Source organism: Filicampus tigris, chromosome 7 (assembly GCF_054856515.1).
Source record: "Filicampus tigris isolate MCC_2025a chromosome 7, RoL_Ftig_1.0, whole genome shotgun sequence".
Taxonomy (NCBI): Eukaryota; Metazoa; Chordata; class Actinopteri; order Syngnathiformes; family Syngnathidae; genus Filicampus; species Filicampus tigris.
In genome coordinates this window covers 24,303,629-24,325,767 of record NC_141223.1, presented here as the reverse complement: position 1 = coordinate 24,325,767, position 22,139 = coordinate 24,303,629, and the positions used below count along the sequence as shown (strand labels likewise).

At 44.9% G+C, this 22,139-nt stretch overlaps 7 non-coding genes across 7 annotated transcripts; all 7 read right to left on the bottom strand.

Annotated features, from left to right (window-relative positions):
• Positions 1 to 1,867: 1,867 nt before the first annotated feature.
• On the bottom strand, positions 1,868 to 2,031 carry LOC147145328 (U1 spliceosomal RNA). Its single transcript, XR_015087667.1, has one exon. It is a non-coding gene; the product is annotated as a U1 spliceosomal RNA (small nuclear RNA).
• A 2,943-nt stretch (positions 2,032 to 4,974) lies between these two features.
• Positions 4,975 to 5,165, bottom strand: LOC147145327 (U2 spliceosomal RNA). The gene has a single exon (XR_015087614.1). It is a non-coding gene; the product is annotated as a U2 spliceosomal RNA (small nuclear RNA).
• Positions 5,166 to 6,777: 1,612 nt separating this feature from the next.
• LOC147145326 (U1 spliceosomal RNA) lies at positions 6,778 to 6,941 on the bottom strand. Its single transcript, XR_015087666.1, has one exon. It is a non-coding gene; the product is annotated as a U1 spliceosomal RNA (small nuclear RNA).
• Positions 6,942 to 9,807: 2,866 nt separating this feature from the next.
• Positions 9,808 to 9,998, bottom strand: LOC147145325 (U2 spliceosomal RNA). Its single transcript, XR_015087620.1, has one exon. It is a non-coding gene; the product is annotated as a U2 spliceosomal RNA (small nuclear RNA).
• A 1,609-nt stretch (positions 9,999 to 11,607) lies between these two features.
• Positions 11,608 to 11,771, bottom strand: LOC147145324 (U1 spliceosomal RNA). The gene has a single exon (XR_015087658.1). It is a non-coding gene; the product is annotated as a U1 spliceosomal RNA (small nuclear RNA).
• A 7,624-nt stretch (positions 11,772 to 19,395) lies between these two features.
• On the bottom strand, positions 19,396 to 19,586 carry LOC147145323 (U2 spliceosomal RNA). The gene has a single exon (XR_015087613.1). It is a non-coding gene; the product is annotated as a U2 spliceosomal RNA (small nuclear RNA).
• A 1,618-nt stretch (positions 19,587 to 21,204) lies between these two features.
• On the bottom strand, positions 21,205 to 21,368 carry LOC147145322 (U1 spliceosomal RNA). The gene has a single exon (XR_015087652.1). It is a non-coding gene; the product is annotated as a U1 spliceosomal RNA (small nuclear RNA).
• Between the last annotated feature and the right edge of the window lie 771 nt (positions 21,369 to 22,139).

Here is a 22,139-nt window from a genome sequence, read left to right as displayed (position 1 = left end):
TCCTTAAAGGTGAAGCGTACACTGTGGTACCTCCGCATGCCGGCATAAGTGGCCGACATGGTGGGAGGACCACAAAATTAAAGGAAAACAAACAACTTACCGTCAGCACCCGACCTAAGAAAAAAAAGCGATTTTCAACACAAACCGTTAGGACAATATATCCCCCTGTGAATTAGCTCTTTGCCACAACAGGCGTAGAACACACAACCAAAGGAGGTGATCGCAGACTTAGCCAAAAGGCCGAGAAGCGATAACTACATATCGGCACAGGGGTCCACTTCATTCCTGACCGGATGAGCTACAGTGACGGTGACAAACGTCAAATAGCCATAACAAACACATTTACAGCCCAAACAACAACTACACGCATTTTAGGTAATGACTAGTGCAACTGTGTTGTTTTTGCCCGCCTGCAAATGAAACGAAAGCTGAGCAATTGCTGGGTACTTTGGGTTATGTGGCCCAAAGTGTCCAATAGCAAAGCAGCAATACACGTGTCGTGGACATGTCTGGTGGACACTAATTTTGCTTGCGCTGAACCCAATGATAAGTTTAGGGCTGCACGATAAATCGAAATTTAATCGACGTCGAGGTTTGACCTGGCGCAATAATCCAATCGCAAGAAAGTGTCATTTTATATTCAAAAATGTATTTTTTTCCTCCCCTTTGGTGTTTGAGTGATAGACGTATTAGCCAACCAGAATTGTCGATGCTCGGGTTTGAATGGTACTGGCCAATCTATGGGGTCATTATTGAAGCAAAACCATTTACAAATGCGCATTTCAATCCACAAATGTGTCAAAAAAATCATATCCGTAAACACAGTCACAAATGCCTATTGAGCATCCACAAATGCGTATTGAGAGTTTACCAGAGCTGGGCATTAGACCATTTTTTGTCTGTCCGGCCGCGACCCTCCACCCTTGACTTGGGTACCCTTACGGCCGCGACCCCTCGGCCATATTCATAAACATTGTCGGCCCCGTTCCGCCCTCCGACCAAAAAACAAAGCATCCACAATTGACATCTCCGCGGGAGAAATGCTCTAACGGCAGAGGCTTTTTAAAGATCATTAGCTGACTAATTTACAATTTGAACCCGCTGTGGACACGCTTCAATCTCGCCAGTAGTACTTAGCCAACGTGCGTGTGCTTACTTGCATTGCGAGCCCCGGGCTCGATTTATCGTATAATTATTTGGGTCAAACAGCAGCCAGAAGTCGTAGTCAAGTTACTTATTTATCTTCCACACGTCCCCTCCTTCAAAATAAAAGCATTCCAGCAAACCACTATACACAGCTGCTTGGCTATGGCGTATTTCACAATGCGTTAGTCATGTTAATCAATGTGGCATTTGTTTGTGTAAGAAGAGACGTGCAACAACAACGTGCGTTCAAGCGTGTTTGTGTTTCCTTATTTTCACATCACGTAACCCGCGCCTCCCACCTACAACTGGGGCATACTATTACAAGAGGAGGCGGGGGGTGCTGAGGGGCAATACCACAATCCCTATAACATCAGTTGTCGCTCGCGTCGACGCGGGAGTAGAAAGAAGCCTAAAAAGAAGCCTTTCACCGAGTAGGCTGAGATTAAATTCCGCCGCCCCGCGAGCACGTCACACCCATGAGGGCCGATTAGTGGGCCCGACTAAAAGCCACTTGCTTAGTCCAGCTATTTTTTAAAAATTTGTCAGCCGACATCAACCACCCCCCGGCCCAAAAAATGGGCATCCGGCGGGGCCTGAGGGTCCGTTTGACGAAATGGTTATGCCACAATTACTATGTGACAGATGTATCCTACGATGCGCATCATGAAGAAGAAGAAGAAGAAGAAGAAATTGACAGGTGTGTTGATTTTGACAAAGTTATCAGGGGATAGCGCGAACGCAGTCCCCCACTACCAGAAATTGTGCAGTCGAGATTCCCACATTTGGGGAATTCGCAGAGGTCAGCACAGCCAGAGTGCAATGGCTGAGCCTCACCCTGGGTGAACCACCTTCTTGATCATGGTATCTCCCCTGCCAGGTAAGTATGAGTTGTCCTACTCACCAAGGACAACCTCTTTCGCACACACAGCTTCTTCAGTCACGGCTCATCTGCGAGACACGTGTCGACACATACGCACACATTCACACTGGATGATGCCTCACTCTTCCACCGGTTTAACCCTCCTGCGGTATTTGACCATTTCTTGGATATTTCAGATCAAAGAATTTTACATCAAAGCCAAAGCATAAAAAAAATAACACGAGGGAGCTGAACTTTCACCCAGATGGTCAGAACATGCCGAAGTTCAAAATGGCACCATGCTGTCATTTTTAAAATGAGTCCTGCATGAGTTAGCTGGTTTCATTGTTTTAACTACGCAGGACGTATTTTGCCATTTTTTGTCCCATTGACTCCCATTATACAGCATGATTTTGGACTTACTGTAAACCTGGTGTGTTTTCGTGCATTTTCAATGAATACCCGATGAGTACATTGTGTGACGGGTCTACTAAACCGTGAAAATCGAAAATTGGAGTTTAGAGTGTTAACAGCCTTAATCCACCATGTGGCGCTAAAGGACAACTAATGATTTTGCTTCGAGATGACGTATGTGCTTGTGGCATGAGTTTGCGTGAGTCGATTTGTTGTGTGTGTGCGTGCGTGCACATACAGGAATATACACTCACGTACACGTGCCTCAGCCGTGCGCGCGTGTGCAAGTGAAAACGCGCGCTCATATTGGAAAATGAAAATGCTGTATGCAAATGAGATCTCATTACTTTGGCTGGTGTATGCGCTGTGGGAGTGGCGCTCCATGCAGAAAAAGCTGTATTGTGATTGACAAGAAACGTACGCGCGTGCGTGCGTGCGCGAGCGCGTGAGCGTGTGTGTGCGTGTGTGTTTGTGAGATGAATGGGACAGTTATGACAAAGAGTGTTTTAGTGAAGTAAGAGTACTTATCAAATGTTCATGTGTGGATATGAATGTGTGCGCGTGCATGTGCGTGCGTGCACGTGCACATGCACGGACGTTCACGCGCACTCAAGACTTTCAGGCTGTGTACGTGTGTCTGCTTACATCAGCCCACAGACTTATACTGTGCAGTGAGAGTTTATGAGTCCCATTCTAAATCATGATTTTTGATGCATTGTAAACCTGATGTGTTTTCGTGCATTTTTCAATGATTACCGAATGAAACTATTGTGTGACGAGTGCACTACGCAGCCAAAGTATAAAATTAGTGTTGAGAGTGTGAACAGCCCTAATCCTCCAGGTGGCGCCAAGATAAGAACCTTCTGATTATGCTGGGGTCATCCCAGTAGCGTTTCTGCTTCCGGGGTGACATTGGCTGCCATTTGCTAAATTTTGCTTTGCCTTTTGCTGTGCCTTTTCAGACGTGTGTAAGTACACGCACATACGTTCACACGCGCCAGCCGTGCACGTGTGCAAAGGAATACGTGCGGTTGTGCTGGAGCTTAGAGGAATTTCACTTTAGGGGTTTGGCGGATGTCTTAACTACTTCATTATTTGTACCAAATTCAAATGATGTGTAGAGAGAGCGAGAGGGAACCAAATGAACATTAGAATTTATTAACAATTGACTATTAATGACAAACAATTGGTTATTAATGAGTTGAGCCCCCGAATTAGTTAAATAATAAAATGTTCTGGCCAACGTTGCCGCGGTTACTGGAGGTTCTCCGCCGGCGAGTGAGCGAGTGCAACTGCTGCCGAACGTCGGGGAGGAGCTCCGCTGTCGGGGGCGGCCGACCGTTGTGACGACGGTGGACTCCGAAGACGCTGCCCAATCCAGCCGAGGCTCACAGCCTGCGCCTGCAGACGTGAAGACGTGCAGTGAGAACTTTAACAAAACGCACTTGTTGACTGAATGGTTCAGGGAATTTTGAAGGAAAAGAAAGCCAAAAATATTTTTTTAATTATATCAACTACAACCACGGCAAAGAGACTGTTGACCACCTGGACTAGTTGTCAGAGTTTGTTGTGATCAGATAGGATGGATAGATAGATAGGATGGATAGATAGATAGATAGATAGATAGATAGATAGATAGATAGATCGATAGATAGATAGATAGATCGATAGATCGATAGATCGATAGAGAGAGAGAGATAAAGAGATAGATAGATAGATGGATAGATAGATAGATAGATAGATAGATAGATAGATAGATCGATAGATAGAGAGAGAGAGAGAGATAAAGAGATAGATAGATAGATGGATAGAAACTATATATGTATGGAAGATAGAGAGAGAGAGATAGATAAAGAGAGAGATAGATAGATAGATGGATAGAAACTATATATGTATGGATTTGTCTGGTGCCACTGAACATTTTGAAAGTGAGAAAATATTCAGAAAAGATTGTGTCCATTTTTTGGTCAAAATACCGCAAGAGGCAGAAGGGTTGAATAGTATCGTTCAGTCAGTACATTACCTAAACCATTAGGAATGAGGTAAAATGAATCTGCAAAAACATTCCCATCATGCCTTGCTTCACTTCTACCAAGAATTCAAAGCGGGAATTGTCCCAGCCCCCATGCTTCACTTCCTGTTTCTTTGTGTGGTCAGGAACATAATTTTACGCTGCTGACATCGAGTGGTGTAACAGCATTTTAATAAAATTTGAAGTATGACAAATATCCTTGTTTACTTTAGCTCTTTTTGGAGTAGCGTGGGCAGAGCAAGACAATGTTTTCTTATGGTGGGAAACAAAGGTCTTTCTTGATAAAACTATGACTTTGTATTCTTTTAATTGTTTTTCTATCTTGAAAGGGAAAAAGATTAAAATAAAATACTAAACTATATCCTTCTGAAATGATATCGCAAACTTTCAACATCAGAAGTCTTGCCTTCACTTCTTAGGATACTGCGACATGGGGCATTCGTAATCATGAGTATTGGCTGCAAAGACCGAAACACCACCGTGAAACGTCAGACCAAGTTTAATGCTTGTTGTTAACCAGCAGAGGGGGTGCACCATTCCTGGAGATACTGCAATACCAGGTCGATGCATGGAGTGGACGGAGCAAGCCCCTTTTCCATCTCCCAGTTCCAAAAATCAATTTAATATATAGTCCCCAGATAGGAGACGTATCAGATATTAAACTGATAAGAACAGATACTACACTTGATCTTAGCCAAAAGGCCGAGAAGCGATAACTACATATCGGCACAGGGGTCCACTTCATTCCTGACCGGATGAGCTACAGTGACGGTGACAAACGTCAAATAGCCATAACAAACACATTTACAGCCCAAACAACAACTACACGCATTTTAGGTAATGACTAGTGCAACTGTGTTGTTTTTGCCCGCCTGCAAATGAAACGAAAGCTGAGCAATTGCTGGGTACTTTGGGTTATGTGGCCCAAAGTGTCCAATAGCAAAGCAGCAATACACGTGTCGTGGACATGTCTGGTGGACACTAATTTTGCTTGCGCTGAACCCAATGATAAGTTTAGGGCTGCACGATAAATCGAAATTTAATCGACGTCGAGGTTTGACCTGGCGCAATAATCCAATCGCAAGAAAGTGTCATTTTATATTCAAAAATGTATTTTTTTCCTCCCCTTTGGTGTTTGAGTGATAGACGTATTAGCCAACCAGAATTGTCGATGCTCGGGTTTGAATGGTACTGGCCAATCTATGGGGTCATTATTAAAGCAAAACCATTTACAAATGCGCATTTCAATCCACAAATGTGTCAAAAAAATCATATCCGTAAACACAGTCACAAATGCCTATTGAGCATCCACAAATGCGTATTGAGAGTTTACCAGAGCTGGGCATTAGACCATTTTTTGTCTGTCCGGCCGCGACCCTCCACCCTTGACTTGGGTACCCTTACGGCCGCGACCCCTCGGCCATATTCATAAACATTGTCGGCCCCGTTCCGCCCTCCGACCAAAAAACAAAGCATCCACAATTGACATCTCCGCGGGAGAAATGCTCTAACGGCAGAGGCTTTTTAAAGATCATTAGCTGACTAATTTACAATTTGAACCCGCTGTGGACACGCTTCAATCTCGCCAGTAGTACTTAGCCAACGTGCGTGTGCTTACTTGCATTGCGAGCCCCGGGCTCGATTTATCGTATAATTATTTGGGTCAAACAGCAGCCAGAAGTCGTAGTCAAGTTACTTATTTATCTTACACACGTCCCCTCCTTCAAAATAAAAGCATTCCAGCAAACCACTATACACAGCTGCTTGGCTATGGCGTATTTCACAATGCGTTAGTCATGTTAATCAATGTGGCATTTGTTTGTGTAAGAAGAGACGTGCAACAACAACGTGCGTTCAAGCGTGTTTGTGTTTCCTTATTTTCACATCACGTAACCCGCGCCTCCCACCTACAACTGGGGCATACTATTACAAGAGGAGGCGGGGGGTGCTGAGGGGCAATACCACAATCCCTATAACATCAGTTGTCGCTCGCGTCGACGCGGGAGTAGAAAGAAGCCTAAAAAGAAGCCTTTCACCGAGTAGGCTGAGATTAAATTCCGCCGCCCCGCGAGCACGTCACACCCATGAGGGCCGATTAGTGGGCCCGACTAAAAGCCACTTGCTTAGTCCAGCTATTTTTTAAAAATTTGTCAGCCGACATCAACCACCCCCCGGCCCAAAAAATGGGCATCCGGCGGGGCCTGAGGGTCCGTTTGACGAAATGGTTATGCCACAATTACTATGTGACAGATGTATCCTACGATGCGCATCATGAAGAAGAAGAAGAAGAAGAAATTGACAGGTGTGTTGATTTTGACAAAGTTATCAGGGGATAGCGCGAACGCAGTCCCCCACTACCAGAAATTGTGCAGTCGAGATTCCCACATTTGGGGAATTCGCAGAGGTCAGCACAGCCAGAGTGCAATGGCTGAGCCTCACCCTGGGTGAACCACCTTCTTGATCATGGTATCTCCCCTGCCAGGTAAGTATGAGTTGTCCTACTCACCAAGGACAACCTCTTTCGCACACACAGCTTCTTCAGTCACGGCTCATCTGCGAGACACGTGTCGACACATACGCACACATTCACACTGGATGATGCCTCACTCTTCCACCGGTTTAACCCTCCTGCGGTATTTGACCATTTCTTGGATATTTCAGATCAAAGAATTTTACATCAAAGCCAAAGCATAAAAAAAATAACACGAGGGAGCTGAACTTTCACCCAGATGGTCAGAACATGCCGAAGTTCAAAATGGCACCATGCTGTCATTTTTAAAATGAGTCCTGCATGAGTTAGCTGGTTTCATTGTTTTAACTACGCAGGACGTATTTTGCCATTTTTTGTCCCATTGACTCCCATTATACAGCATGATTTTGGACTTACTGTAAACCTGGTGTGTTTTCGTGCATTTTCAATGAATACCCGATGAGTACATTGTGTGACGGGTCTACTAAACCGTGAAAATCGAAAATTGGAGTTTAGAGTGTTAACAGCCTTAATCCACCATGTGGCGCTAAAGGACAACTAATGATTTTGCTTCGAGAGGACGTATGTGCTTGTGGCATGAGTTTGCGTGAGTCGATTTGTTGTGTGTGTGCGTGCGTGCACATACAGGAATATACACTCACGTACACGTGCCTCAGCCGTGCGCGCGTGTGCAAGTGAAAACGCGCGCTCATATTGGAAAATGAAAATGCTGTATGCAAATGAGATCTCATTACTTTGGCTGGTGTATGCGCTGTGGGAGTGGCGCTCCATGCAGAAAAAGCTGTATTGTGATTGACAAGAAACGTACGCGCGTGCGTGCGTGCGCGAGCGCGTGAGCGTGTGTGTGCGTGTGTGTTTGTGAGATGAATGGGACAGTTATGACAAAGAGTGTTTTAGTGAAGTAAGAGTACTTATCAAATGTTCATGTGTGGATATGAAAGTGTGCGCGTGCATGTGCGTGCGTGCACGTGCACATGCACGGACGTTCACGCGCACTCAAGACTTTCAGGCTGTGTACGTGTGTCTGCTTACATCAGCCCACAGACTTATACTGTGCAGTGAGAGTTTATGAGTCCCATTCTAAATCATGATTTTTGATGCATTGTAAACCTGATGTGTTTTCGTGCATTTTTCAATGATTACCGAATGAAACTCTTGTGTGACGAGTGCACTACGCAGCCAAAGTATAAAATTAGTGTTGAGAGTGTGAACAGCCCTAATCCTCCAGGTGGCGCCAAGATAAGAACCTTCTGATTATGCTGGGGTCATCCCAGTAGCGTTTCTGCTTCCGGGGTGACATTGGCTGCCATTTGCTAAATTTTGCTTTGCCTTTTGCTGTGCCTTTTCAGACGTGTGTAAGTACACGCACATACGTTCACACGCGCCAGCCGTGCACGTGTGCAAAGGAATACGTGCGGTTGTGCTGGAGCTTAGAGGAATTTCACTTTAGGGGTTTGGCGGATGTCTTAACTACTTCATTATTTGTACCAAATTCAAATGATGTGTAGAGAGAGCGAGAGGGAACCAAATGAACATTAGAATTTATCAACAATTGACTATTAATGACAAACAATTGGTTATTAATGAGTTGAGCCCCCGAATTAGTTAAATAATAAAATGTTCTGGCCAACGTTGCCGCGGTTACTGGAGGTTCTCCGCCGGCGAGTGAGCGAGTGCAACTGCTGCCGAACGTCGGGGAGGAGCTCCGCTGTCGGGGGCGGCCGACCGTTGTGACGACGGTGGACTCCGAAGACGCTGCCCAATCCAGCCGAGGCTCACAGCCTGCGCCTGCAGACGTGAAGACGTGCAGTGAGAACTTTAACAAAACGCACTTGTTGACTGAATGGTTCAGGGAATTTTGAAGGAAAAGAAAGCCAAAAATATTTTTTTAATTATATCAACTACAACCACGGCAAAGAGACTGTTGACCACCTGGACTAGTTGTCAGAGTTTGTTGTGATCAGATAGGATGGATAGATAGATAGATAGATAGATAGATAGATAGATAGATAGATAGATAGATAGATAGATAGATAGATAGATAGATAGATAGATAGATAGATAGATAGATAGATAGATAGAGAGAGAGAGAGATAAAGAGATAGATAGATAGATGGATAGAAACTATATATGTATGGAAGATAGAGAGAGAGAGATAGATAAAGAGAGAGATAGATAGATAGATGGATAGAAACTATATATGTATGGATTTGTCTGGTGCCACTGAACATTTTGAAAGTGAGAAAATATTCAGAAAAGATTGTGTCCATTTTTTGGTCAAAATACCGCAAGAGGCAGAAGGGTTGAATAGTATCGTTCAGTCAGTACATTACCTAAACCATTAGGAATGAGGTAAAATGAATCTGCAAAAACATTCCCATCATGCCTTGCTTCACTTCTACCAAGAATTCAAAGCGGGAATTGTCCCAGCCCCCATGCTTCACTTCCTGTTTCTTTGTGTGGTCAGGAACATAATTTTACGCTGCTGACATCGAGTGGTGTAACAGCATTTTAATAAAATTTGAAGTATGACAAATATCCTTGTTTACTTTAGCTCTTTTTGGAGTAGCGTGGGCAGAGCAAGACAATGTTTTCTTATGGTGGGAAACAAAGGTCTTTCTTGATAAAACTATGACTTTGTATTCTTTTAATTGTTTTTCTATCTTGAAAGGGAAAAAGATTAAAATAAAATACTAAACTATATCCTTCTGAAATGATATTGCAAACTTTCAACATCAGAAGTCTTGCCTTCACTTCTTAGGATACTGCGACATGGGGCATTCGTAATCATGAGTATTGGCTGCAAAGACCGAAACACCACCGTGAAACATCAGACCAAGTTTAATGCTTGTTGTTAACCAGCAGAGGGGGTGCACCATTCCTGGAGATACTGCAATACCTGGTCGATGCATGGAGTGGACGGAGCAAGCCCCTTTTCCATCTCCCAGTTCCAAAAATCAATTTAATATATAGTCCCCAGATAGGAGACGTATCAGATATTAAACTGATAAGAACAGATACTACACTTGATCTTAGCCAAAAGGCCGAGAAGCGATAACTACATATCGGCACAGGGGTCCACTTCATTCCCGACCGGATGAGCTACAGTGACGGTGACAAACGTCAAATAGCCATAACAAACACATTTACAGCCCAAACAACAACTACGCGCATTTTAGGTAATGACTAGTGCAACTGTGTTGTTTTTGCCCGCCTGCAAATGAAACGAAAGCTGAGCAATTGCTGGGTACTTTGGGTTATGTGGCCCAAAGTGTCCAATAGCAAAGCAGCAATACACGTGTCGTGGACATGTCTGGTGGACACTAATTTTGCTTGCGCTGAACCCAATGATAAGTTTAGGGCTGCACGATAAATCGAAATTTAATCGACGTCGAGGTTTGACCTGGCGCAATAATCCAATCGCAAGAAAGTGTCATTTTATATTCAAAAATGTATTTTTTTCCTCCCCTTTGGTGTTTGAGTGATAGACGTATTAGCCAACCAGAATTGTCGATGCTCGGGTTTGAATGGTACTGGCCAATCTATGGGGTCATTATTGAAGCAAAACCATTTACAAATGCGCATTTCAATCCACAAATGTGTCAAAAAAATCATATCCGTAAACACAGTCACAAATGCCTATTGAGCATCCACAAATGCGTATTGAGAGTTTACCAGAGCTGGGCATTAGACCATTTTTTGTCTGTCCGGCCGCGACCCTCCACCCTTGACTTGGGTACCCTTACGGCCGCGACCCCTCGGCCATATTCATAAACATTGTCGGCCCCGTTCCGCCCTGCGACCAAAAAACAAAGCATCCACAATTGACATCTCCGCGGGAGAAATGCTCTAACGGCAGAGGCTTTTTAAAGATCATTAGCTGACTAATTTACAATTTGAACCCGCTGTGGACACGCTTCAATCTCGCCAGTAGTACTTAGCCAACGTGCGTGTGCTTACTTGCATTGCGAGCCCCGGGCTCGATTTATCGTATAATTATTTGGGTCAAACAGCAGCCAGAAGTCGTAGTCAAGTTACTTATTTATCTTACACACGTCCCCTCCTTCAAAATAAAAGCATTCCAGCAAACCACTATACACAGCTGCTTGGCTATGGCGTATTTCACAATGCGTTAGTCATGTTAATCAATGTGGCATTTGTTTGTGTAAGAAGAGACGTGCAACAACAACGTGCGTTCAAGCGTGTTTGTGTTTCCTTATTTTCACATCACGTAACCCGCGCCTCCCACCTACAACTGGGGCATACTATTACAAGAGGAGGCGGGGGGTGCTGAGGGGCAATACCACAATCCCTATAACATCAGTTGTCGCTCGCGTCGACGCGGGAGTAGAAAGAAGCCTAAAAAGAAGCCTTTCACCGAGTAGGCTGAGATTAAATTCCGCCGCCCCGCGAGCACGTCACACCCATGAGGGCCGATTAGTGGGCCCGACTAAAAGCCACTTGCTTAGTCCAGCTATTTTTTAAAAATTTGTCAGCCGACACCAACCACCCCCCGGCCCAAAAAATGGGCATCCGGCGGGGCCTGAGGGTCCGTTTGACAAAATGGTTATGCCACAATTACTATGTGACAGATGTATCCTACGATGCGCATCATGAAGAAGAAGAAGAAGAAATTGACAGGTGTGTTGATTTTGACAAAGTTATCAGGGGATAGCGCGAACGCAGTCCCCCACTACCAGAAATTGTGCAGTCGAGATTCCCACATTTGGGGAATTCGCAGAGGTCAGCACAGCCAGAGTGCAATGGCTGAGCCTCACCCTGGGTGAACCACCTTCTTGATCATGGTATCTCCCCTGCCAGGTAAGTATGAGTTGTCCTACTCACCAAGGACAACCTCTTTCGCACACACAGCTTCTTCAGTCACGGCTCATCTGCGAGACACGTGTCGACACATACGCACACATTCACACTGGATGATGCCTCACTCTTCCACCGGTTTAACCCTCCTGCGGTATTTGACCATTTCTTGGATATTTCAGATCAAAGAATTTTACATCAAAGCCAAAGCATAAAAAAAATAACACGAGGGAGCTGAACTTTCACCCAGATGGTCAGAACATGCCGAAGTTCAAAATGGCACCATGCTGTCATTTTTAAAATGAGTCCTGCATGAGTTAGCTGGTTTCATTGTTTTAACTACGCAGGACGTATTTTGCCATTTTTTGTCCCATTGACTCCCATTATACAGCATGATTTTGGACTTACTGTAAACCTGGTGTGTTTTCGTGCATTTTCAATGAATACCCGATGAGTACATTGTGTGACGGGTCTACTAAACCGTGAAAATCGAAAATTGGAGTTTAGAGTGTTAACAGCCATAATCCACCATGTGGCGCTAAAGGACAACTAATGATTTTGCTTCGAGATGACGTATGTGCTTGTGGCATGAGTTTGCGTGAGTCGATTTGTTGTGTGTGTGCGTGCGTGCACATACAGGAATATACACTCACGTACACGTGCCTCAGCCGTGCGCGCGTGTGCAAGTGAAAACGCGCGCTCATATTGGAAAATGAAAATGCTGTATGCAAATCTCATTGCTTTCGCTGATGTATGCGCTGTGGGAGTGGCGCTCCATGCATAAAAAGCTGTATTGTGATTGACAAGAAACGTATGTGCATGCGTGCGTGCGCGAGCGCGTGAGCGTGTGTGTGCGTGTGTGCGTGTGTGTTTGTGAGATGAATGGGACAGTTATGACAAAGAGTATTTTAGTGAAGTAAGAGTACTTACCAAATGTTCATGTGTGGATATGAATGTATGCGCGTGCATGTGCGTGCGTGCACGTGCACATGCACGGACGTTCACGCGCACTCAAGACTTTCAGGCTGTGTACGTGTGTCTGCTTACATCAGCCCACAGACTTATACTGTGCAGTGAGAGTTTATGAGTCCCATTCTAAATCATGATTTTTGATGCATTGTAAACCTGATGTGTTTTCGTGCATTTTTCAATGATTACCGAATGAAACTATTGTGTGACGAGTGCACTACGCAGCCAAAGTATAAAATTAGTGTTGAGAGTGTGAACAGCCCTAATCCTCCAGGTGGCGCCAAGATAAGAACCTTCTGATTATGCTGGGGTCATCCCAGTAGCGTTTCTGCTTCCGGGGTGACATTGGCTGCCATTTGCTAAATTTTGCTTTGCCTTTTGCTGTGCCTTTTCAGACGTGTGTAAGTACACGCACATACGTTCACACGCGCCAGCCGTGCACGTGTGCAAAGGAATACGTGCGGTTGTGCTGGAGCTTAGAGGAATTTCACTTTAGGGGTTTGGCGGATGTCTTAACTACTTCATTATTTACACTTACACTGAAATCTTACAATAAAACAGTAAAACTGGCAAGATCTTCCTATTTCTCAAACCTCATTACAGTCAATAAAAACAACCCCAGGGTTCTCTTCTCCACCTTTGAACTTTTAACTAGTTCTGATTTTAATAAGTCCCCACAGAGACCAACAGATGCTCTCTGTGAGGACTTTGCAGACCACTTCAGAAGTAAAATCGATGACATAAGATCCAGTCTTTTAGCCCGTCAAAACACAAGTTTTAATAAACCCGGACAATCATATTTACATGAGGAAACACTGGAAAGTTTTGCCCTGGTTGATGCAAGGACACTTGTTCGAGTTTTCTCCCAGGTAAACCCAACAACCTGCCTTTTGGATCCAATTCCCACATTTCTTTTTAAGACATTTTATGGATTTTTTGAAGAACAAATTTTAAATATAGTCAATTGCTCTCTTCAGACAGGCGTCTTCCCAGCTGCCTTTAAAACGGCGGTGGTGAAGCCCCTTCTGAAGAAGAGCGGTTCTGACCCGAGCGTTTTTAATAACTACAGACCCGTATCCAACTTACCGTTTTTAAGTAAGATTTTAGAAAAACTGGTTTTCATCCAGTTGAATCATTTTTTAAATACAAATAATATTTTGGAGAAATATCAATCTGGTTTTAGGATGAACCACAGTACGGAGACTGCTCTTTTAAGGATCTTAAATGATATTAGGTGCACTGCAGACGTGAGAAAACTCACAGTCTTGGTGCTACTGGATCTAAGCGCTGCTTTTGATACAGTAGATCACCAAATTTTATTAAATAGACTTAAAAATCTAGTGGGCATCTCTGGTACTGTTTTTGACTGGTTTTATTCCTATCTCACAGACCGATATTTCTTTGTAAGTATGGATACTTGTTCCTCTAAAACTCATGAAATTAAATGTGGGGTTCCTCAAGGTTCGATTTTAGGCCCCTTACTTTTTAATCTTTATATGCTTCCCCTCGGGGATGTCATCAGGGGACACGGCATCAGCTTTCACAGCTATGCTGATGACACGCAGCTGTATATTGCCGTGTCTCCTGATGACACAGGACCCATTGATACCCTTTTAAATTGCATTTTAGATATCAAGTCATGGATGGCAGATAATTTCCTACAGCTCAATGAGGACAAGACTGAGGTCTTAGTTATCGGTCCCGAAGGTCAGAGAGAGAAGCTTTTACCAAAACTACACATTTTTAATCCCTCACACTGTGTGAAGAACCTTGGCGTCATTTTTGACTCTGAGCTCAGTTTTATTCCTCATATTAAAAATGTAACCAAGATTGGTTTTTATCACCTTAAGAATATCGCCAGAGTCCGCCCGTTTCTCTCTCAGGCTAACACGGAAGTGCTGATGCATGCCTTTATTTCCTGTCGTTTAGATTACTGTAATGCCCTGCTCTCTGGCCTCCCGAAAAAGAGCATTTCACCACTGCAACTACTGCAGAATTCAGCCGCTCGGGTGCTGACGAGAACCAGAGGGCGGGAGCACATTACGCCAGTTTTGAAATTGCTGCATTGGCTCCCTGTGTGTTTCAGGATCGATTTTAAAGTACTTTTATTAGTTTATAAATGTGTTAATGGTCTTGGGCCATCTTATTTATCTGATTTGCTTTTATCATACCAGCCCTCGCGGATCCTGAGGTCCTCTGGCGCCGGCCTTTTATTTATTCCAAGGGTGAGGACCAAAATGCATGGCGAGGCTGCATTCAGCCATTTTGGTCCTCACCTTTGGAATAGCCTGCCAGAGGATGTCAGGTCTGCAGAGACTGTTGATATTTTTAAGAGGAAGCTCAAGACACACCTTTTTAGTTTGGCTTTCAACAACTTTTAAATAATTTATCTTTTCTTTTGATTGAAGATAATTCTATGTTTTGCTTTGAATGTTTTAAAGCACTTTGAGTTGCATTTTTATGTATGAAAAGTGCTATATAAATAAAATGTGATTGATTGATTGATTATTTGTACCAAATTCAAATGATGTGTAGAGAGAGCGAGAGGGAACCAAATGAACATTAGAATTTATTAACAATTGACTATTAATGACAAACAATTGGTTATTAATGAGTTGAGCCCCCGAATTAGTTAAATAATAAAATGTTCTGGCCAACGTTGCCGCGGTTACTGGAGGTTCTCCGCCGGCGAGTGAGCGAGTGCAACTGCTGCCGAACGTCGGGGAGGAGCTCCGCTGTCGGGGGCGGCCGACCGTTGTGACGACGGTGGACTCCGAAGACGCTGCCCAATCCAGCCGAGGCTCACAGCCTGCGCCTGCAGACGTGAAGACGTGCAGTGAGAACTTTAACAAAACGCACTTGTTGACTGAATGGTTCAGGGAATTTTGAAGGAAAAGAAAGCCAAAAATATTTTTTTAATTATATCAACTACAACCACGGCAAAGAGACTGTTGACCACCTGGACTAGTTGTCAGAGTTTGTTGTGATCAGATAGGATGGATAGATAGATAGGATGGATAGATAGATAGATAGATAGATAGATAGATAGATAGATAGATAGATAGATAGATAGATAGATAGATCGATAGATCGATAGATCGATAGAGAGAGAGAGATAAAGAGATAGATAGATAGATGGATAGATAGATAGATAGATAGATAGATAGATAGATAGATAGATAGATAGATAGATCGATAGATAGATAGATAGATAGATAGATCGATAGATCGATAGAGAGAGAGAGATAAAGAGATAGATAGATAGATGGATAGAAACTATATATGTATGGAAGATAGAGAGAGAGAGATAGATAAAGAGAGAGATAGATAGATAGATGGATAGAAACTATATATGTATGGATTTGTCTGGTGCCACTGAACATTTTGAAAGTGAGAAAATATTCAGAAAAGATTGTGTCCATTTTTTGGTCAAAATACCGCAAGAGGCAGAAGGGTTGAATAGTATCGTTCAGTCAGTACATTACCTAAACCATTAGGAATGAGGTAAAATGAATCTGCAAAAACATTCCCATCATGCCTTGCTTCACTTCTACCAAGAATTCAAAGCGGGAATTGTCCCAGCCCCCATGCTTCACTTCCTGTTTCTTTGTGTGGTCAGGAACATAATTTTACCTGCCACACCAGAGACAATAAAACACTGGACCTTTTCTATGCCAACACCAAGGAGGCATACACATCACTGCCCCTCCCCCCGCTGGGCAAAGCTGATCACAACCTGGTGGCTCTCCAGTCTGTGTACAAACCTCTGGTCCGCAGGCAGCCAGCTGTGACCCGCACGGTTCAGAGATGGTCTGGAGAGGCCGAGGAGGCCTTAAAGGACTGCTTCAGCACAACTGTGTGGGAAGTTTTCAGCGATGCTCACGGGGAAGACATTAGTAGTCTAACGGACACTGTTACAGACTATATAAATTTCTGCATGGAGAACACCATACCCACCAGGACAGTAAGGTGTTTCTCCAACAACAAACCCTGGATCACACCAGACATAAAAGCTCTCCTGAAGGAGAAGAGGAGGGCTTTTGCGTCAGGCAACATAGAGGAGCGGAGGACTGTGCAGCGCCAGCTGAGGAGGAGGATCAGAGAGGGGAAAAGGTCCTACAGGAAGAGGATGGAGGAGCAGCTGCTGCAGAATAACGCCAGGGGAGTCTGGAGGGGCCTGAAGACCATGTCAGGCCACGGACAACCCAAGACCCGGACTGGGGGGGACCTGCAGTGGACAAATGAGCTAAATCTCTTTTTCAATAGGTTCGATCAGATGCCTGCCTCCACTCCGTCTCTCCTGCTGCAGTCTCCACCTACTCCTCCTGCTGGGCGTGTCACCCCCTCCCCTCTTTTCTCCACAGTCTCCAGCTCCCAGCTACACCAGATAGCCACCACTCCCTCCTGTCCAGCCTTGGCCTTCACAACATCTCAGGTGAGGAACCAGCTGAAGAAGATGAAGGCGAGGAAGGCAGCGGGTCCAGATGGCATCAGCCCCCAGCTCCTCAAATCCTGCGCAGACCAGCTGTGTGGAATTGTCCAGCACATGTTCAACCTGAGCCTGAAGCTGGGCAGGGTCCCCCAGCTATGGAAAACATCCTGCCTGGTCCCGGTGCCAAAGACCCCCCACCCGAAGGAGCTCAACAGCTTCAGACCGGTGGCGCTGACGTCTCACCTGATGAAGACCCTGGAGAGACTGGTCCTTGTCCACCTGCGCCCCCTGGTGAGCTCCTCAATGGACCCACTCCAGTTCGCATACCAGCCTGGCATCAGTGTGGATGATGCCATCATCTACCTCCTCCACACTTCACTCTCCCACCTGGAGAAGGCGGGGAGCACTGTGAGGATCATGTTCTTTGATTTCTCCAGTGCTTTCAACACCATCCAGCCCACCCTACTGGGAGACAAGCTGGAGCGGGCGGGGGTGGCGCACCACCTCACCACATGGATCCAGGACTACCTCACAAACCGGCCACAGTATGTGAGGACACAGGACTGTGTGTCTGACGTGCTCCTCTGCAGCACGGGGGCCCCACAGGGAACTGTCTTGGCTCCCTTCCTGTTCACCCTCTACACCTCGGACTTCAACTACAACACCCCTACCTGTCACCTGCAGAAGTTCTCTGACGACTCTGCGATTGTCGGCCTCATCACAGGCGGAGATGATCGGGAGTACAGAGAACTTACTCAGGGTTTTGTGGACTGGTGCCAGCAGAACCGCCTCCTGATCAATGCGGGGAAATCCAAAGAAATGGTGGTGGATTTCGGTAGGCGCCAGCACTCTTCACCTGCACCAGTGAACATCCGGGGAACAGATGTTGAGAGAGTCTCAACTTACAAGTACCTGGGTGTTCATCTGAACAATAAACTGGACTGGTGCGACAACACAGACGCCCTCTATAGGAAGAGTCAGAGCAGACTCTTCCTCCTCAGGAGACTGAGGTCTTTTGGGGTTCAGGGGACACTCCTCAGGAACTTTTATGACTCGGTGGTTGCATCGGTCATCTTCCAGGGAGTGGTCACCTGGGCAGGCGGCGTCTCGGCCCGGGACAAGAAGCGGCTGGACAAACTGGTCAAGAGGGCCGGCTCTGTCCTGGGCTGCTCCCTGGACTCTGTGGACTCGGTGGGGGACAGGAGGATGTTGGCCAAGCTGTCATCAATGCTGGGCAACCCGGACCACCCCCTCCAGGGCACCCTAACAGCACTTCACAGCACCTTCAGTGACAGACTGTTACACCCTCGCTGTGCAAAGGAGAGATTCCGCCGTTCCTTCTTGCCTGCTGCTGTCAGACTCTTTAACAAGAACATTGTGTAGTCTCTACAAACTGGCGGTCATTAGTGCAATTGTGCAGTCCTGCACCTGAGCTCGTATCGTGCAATACCCAATATTCCCCACTACTGTAATACCGTGCAATACTCAACATTCCCCACTACTGTTAGTCTAGTTTTATTTTTATCCAATGCTGTTCCTTACATTTCACTACAGCACTGCAGCACTGTCACTTAGAGTATTTTTTCCTCTGTACTATGTACAGGCCGAAATGAGTGTTCCTCATATTTTTTATGTAGATGTAGGTTGGTGTGTATACACATGTGTATATACACATGTTACTGCGTATATCTACATAGGTTTGATTCTAAATGTTTGCCGTCAATGTTATACATTAATGGCCACATTATGCCGCCGCCCCTGTGTGACCTATATCTTTGCTACTGTAACAATGAAAATTTCCCCACTGTGGGATCAATAAAGGCATTCTTATTCTTATTCTTATTCTTTACACTGCTGACATCGAGTGGTGTAACAGCATTTTAATAAAATTTGAAGTATGACAAATATCCTTGTTTACTTTAGCTCTTTTTGGAGTAGCGTGGGCAGAGCAAGACAATGTTTTCTTATGGTGGGAAACAAAGGTCTTTCTTGATAAAACTATGACTTTGTATTCTTTTAATTGTTTTTCTATCTTGAAAGGGAAAAAGATTAAAATAAAATACTAAACTATATCCTTCTGAAATGATATCGCAAACTTTCAACATCAGAAGTCTTGCCTTCACTTCTTAGGATACTGCGACATGGGGCATTTGTAATCATGAGTATTGGATGCAAAGACTGAAACATCACCGTGAAATGTCAGACCAAGTTTAATGCTTGTTGTTAACCAGCAGAGGGGGTGCACCATTCCTGGAGATACTGCAATACCAGGTCGATGCATGGAGTGGACGGAGCAAGCCCCTTTTCCATCTCCCAGTTCCAAAAATCAATTTAATATATAGTCCCCAGATAGGAGACGTATCAGATATTAAACTGATAAGAACAGATACTACACTTGATCTTAGCCAAAAGGCCGAGAAGCGATAACTACATATCGGCACAGGGGTCCACTTCATTCCTGACCGGATGAGCTACAGTGACGGTGACAAACGTCAAATAGCCATAACAAACACATTTACAGCCCAAACAACAACTACACGCATTTTAGGTAATGACTAGTGCAACTATGTTGTTTTTGCCCGCCTGCAAATGAAACGAAAGCTGAGCAATTGCTGGGTACTTTGGGTTATGTGGCCCAAAGTGTCCAATAGCAAAGCAGCAATACACGTGTCGTGGACATGTCTGGTGGACACTAATTTTGCTTGCGCTGAACCCAATGATAAGTTTAGGGCTGCACGATAAATCGAAATTTAATCGACGTCGAGGTTTGACCTGGCGCAATAATCCAATCGCAAGAAAGTGTCATTTTATATTCAAAAATGTATTTTTTTCCTCCCCTTTGGTGTTTGAGTGATAGACGTATTAGCCAACCAGAATTGTCGATGCTCGGGTTTGAATGGTACTGGCCAATCTATGGGGTCATTATTGAAGCAAAACCATTTACAAATGCGCATTTCAATCCACAAATGTGTCAAAAAAATCATATCCGTAAACACAGTCACAAATGCCTATTGAGCATCCACAAATGCGTATTGAGAGTTTACCAGAGCTGGGCATTAGACCATTTTTTGTCTGTCCGGCCGCGACCCTCCACCCTTGACTTGGGTACCCTTACGGCCGCGACCCCTCGGCCATATTCATAAACATTGTCGGCCCCGTTCCGCCCTCCGACCAAAAAACAAAGCATCCACAATTGACATCTCCGCGGGAGAAATGCTCTAACGGCAGAGGCTTTTTAAAGATCATTAGCTGACTAATTTACAATTTGAACCCGCTGTGGACACGCTTCAATCTCGCCAGTAGTACTTAGCCAACGTGCGTGTGCTTACTTGCATTGCGAGCCCCGGGCTCGATTTATCGTATAATTATTTGGGTCAAACAGCAGCCAGAAGTCGTAGTCAAGTTACTTATTTATCTTCCACACGTCCCCTCCTTCAAAATAAAAGCATTCCAGCAAACCACTATACACAGCTGCTTGGCTATGGCGTATTTCACAATGCGTTAGTCATGTTAATCAATGTGGCATTTGTTTGTGTAAGAAGAGACGTGCAACAACAACGTGCGTTCAAGCGTGTTTGTGTTTCCTTATTTTCACATCACGTAACCCGCGCCTCCCACCTACAACTGGGGCATACTATTACAAGAGGAGGCGGGGGGTGCTGAGGGGCAATACCACAATCCCTATAACATCAGTTGTCGCTCGCGTCGACGCGGGAGTAGAAAGAAGCCTAAAAAGAAGCCTTTCACCGAGTAGGCTGAGATTAAATTCCGCCGCCCCGCGAGCACGTCGCACCCATGAGGGCCGATTAGTGGGCCTGACTAAAAGCCACTTGCTTAGTCCAACTATTTTTAAAAAATTTGTCAGCCGACACCAACCACCCCCCGGCCCAAAAAATGGGCATCCGGCAGGGCCTGAGGGTCCGTTTGACAAAATGGTTATGCCACAATTACTATCTGACAGATGTATCCTACGATGCGCATCATGAAGAAGAAGAAGAAGAAGAAGAAGAAATTGACAGGTGTGTTGATTTTGACAAAGTTATCAGGGGATAGCGCGAACGCAGTCCCCCACTACCAGAAATTGTGCAGTCGAGATTCCCACATTTGGGGAATTCGCAGAGGTCAGCACAGCCAGAGTGCAATGGCTGAGCCTCACCCTGGGTGAACCACCTTCTTGATCATGGTATCTCCCCTGCCAGGTAAGTATGAGTTGTCCTACTCACCAAGGACAACCTCTTTCGCACACACAGCTTCTTCAGTCACGGCTCATCTGCGAGACACGTGTCGACACATACGCACACATTCACACTGGATGATGCCTCACTCTTCCACCGGTTTGACCCTCCTGCGGTATTTGACCATTTCTTGGATATTTCAGATCAAAGAATTTTACATCAAAGCCAAAGCATAAAAAAAATAACACGAGGGAGCTGAACTTTCACCCAGATGGTCAGAACATGCCGAAGTTCAAAATGGCACCATGCTGTCATTTTTAAAATGAGTCCTGCATGAGTTAGCTGGTTTCATTGTTTTAACTACGCAGGACGTATTTTGCCATTTTTTGTCCCATTGACTCCCATTATACAGCATGATTTTGGACTTACTGTAAACCTGGTGTGTTTTCGTGCATTTTCAATGAATACCCGATGAGTACATTGTGTGACGGGTCTACTAAACCGTGAAAATCGAAAATTGGAGTTTAGAGTGTTAACAGCCTTAATCCACCATGTGGCGCTAAAGGACAACTAATGATTTTGCTTCGAGATGACGTATGTGCTTGTGGCATGAGTTTGCGTGAGTCGATTTGTTGTGTGTGTGCGTGCGTGCACATACAGGAATATACACTCACGTACACGTGCCTCAGCCGTGCGCGCGTGTGCAAGTGAAAACGCGCGCTCATATTGGAAAATGAAAATGCTGTATGCAAATCTCATTGCTTTCGCTGATGTATGCGCTGTGGGAGTGGCGCTCCATGCAT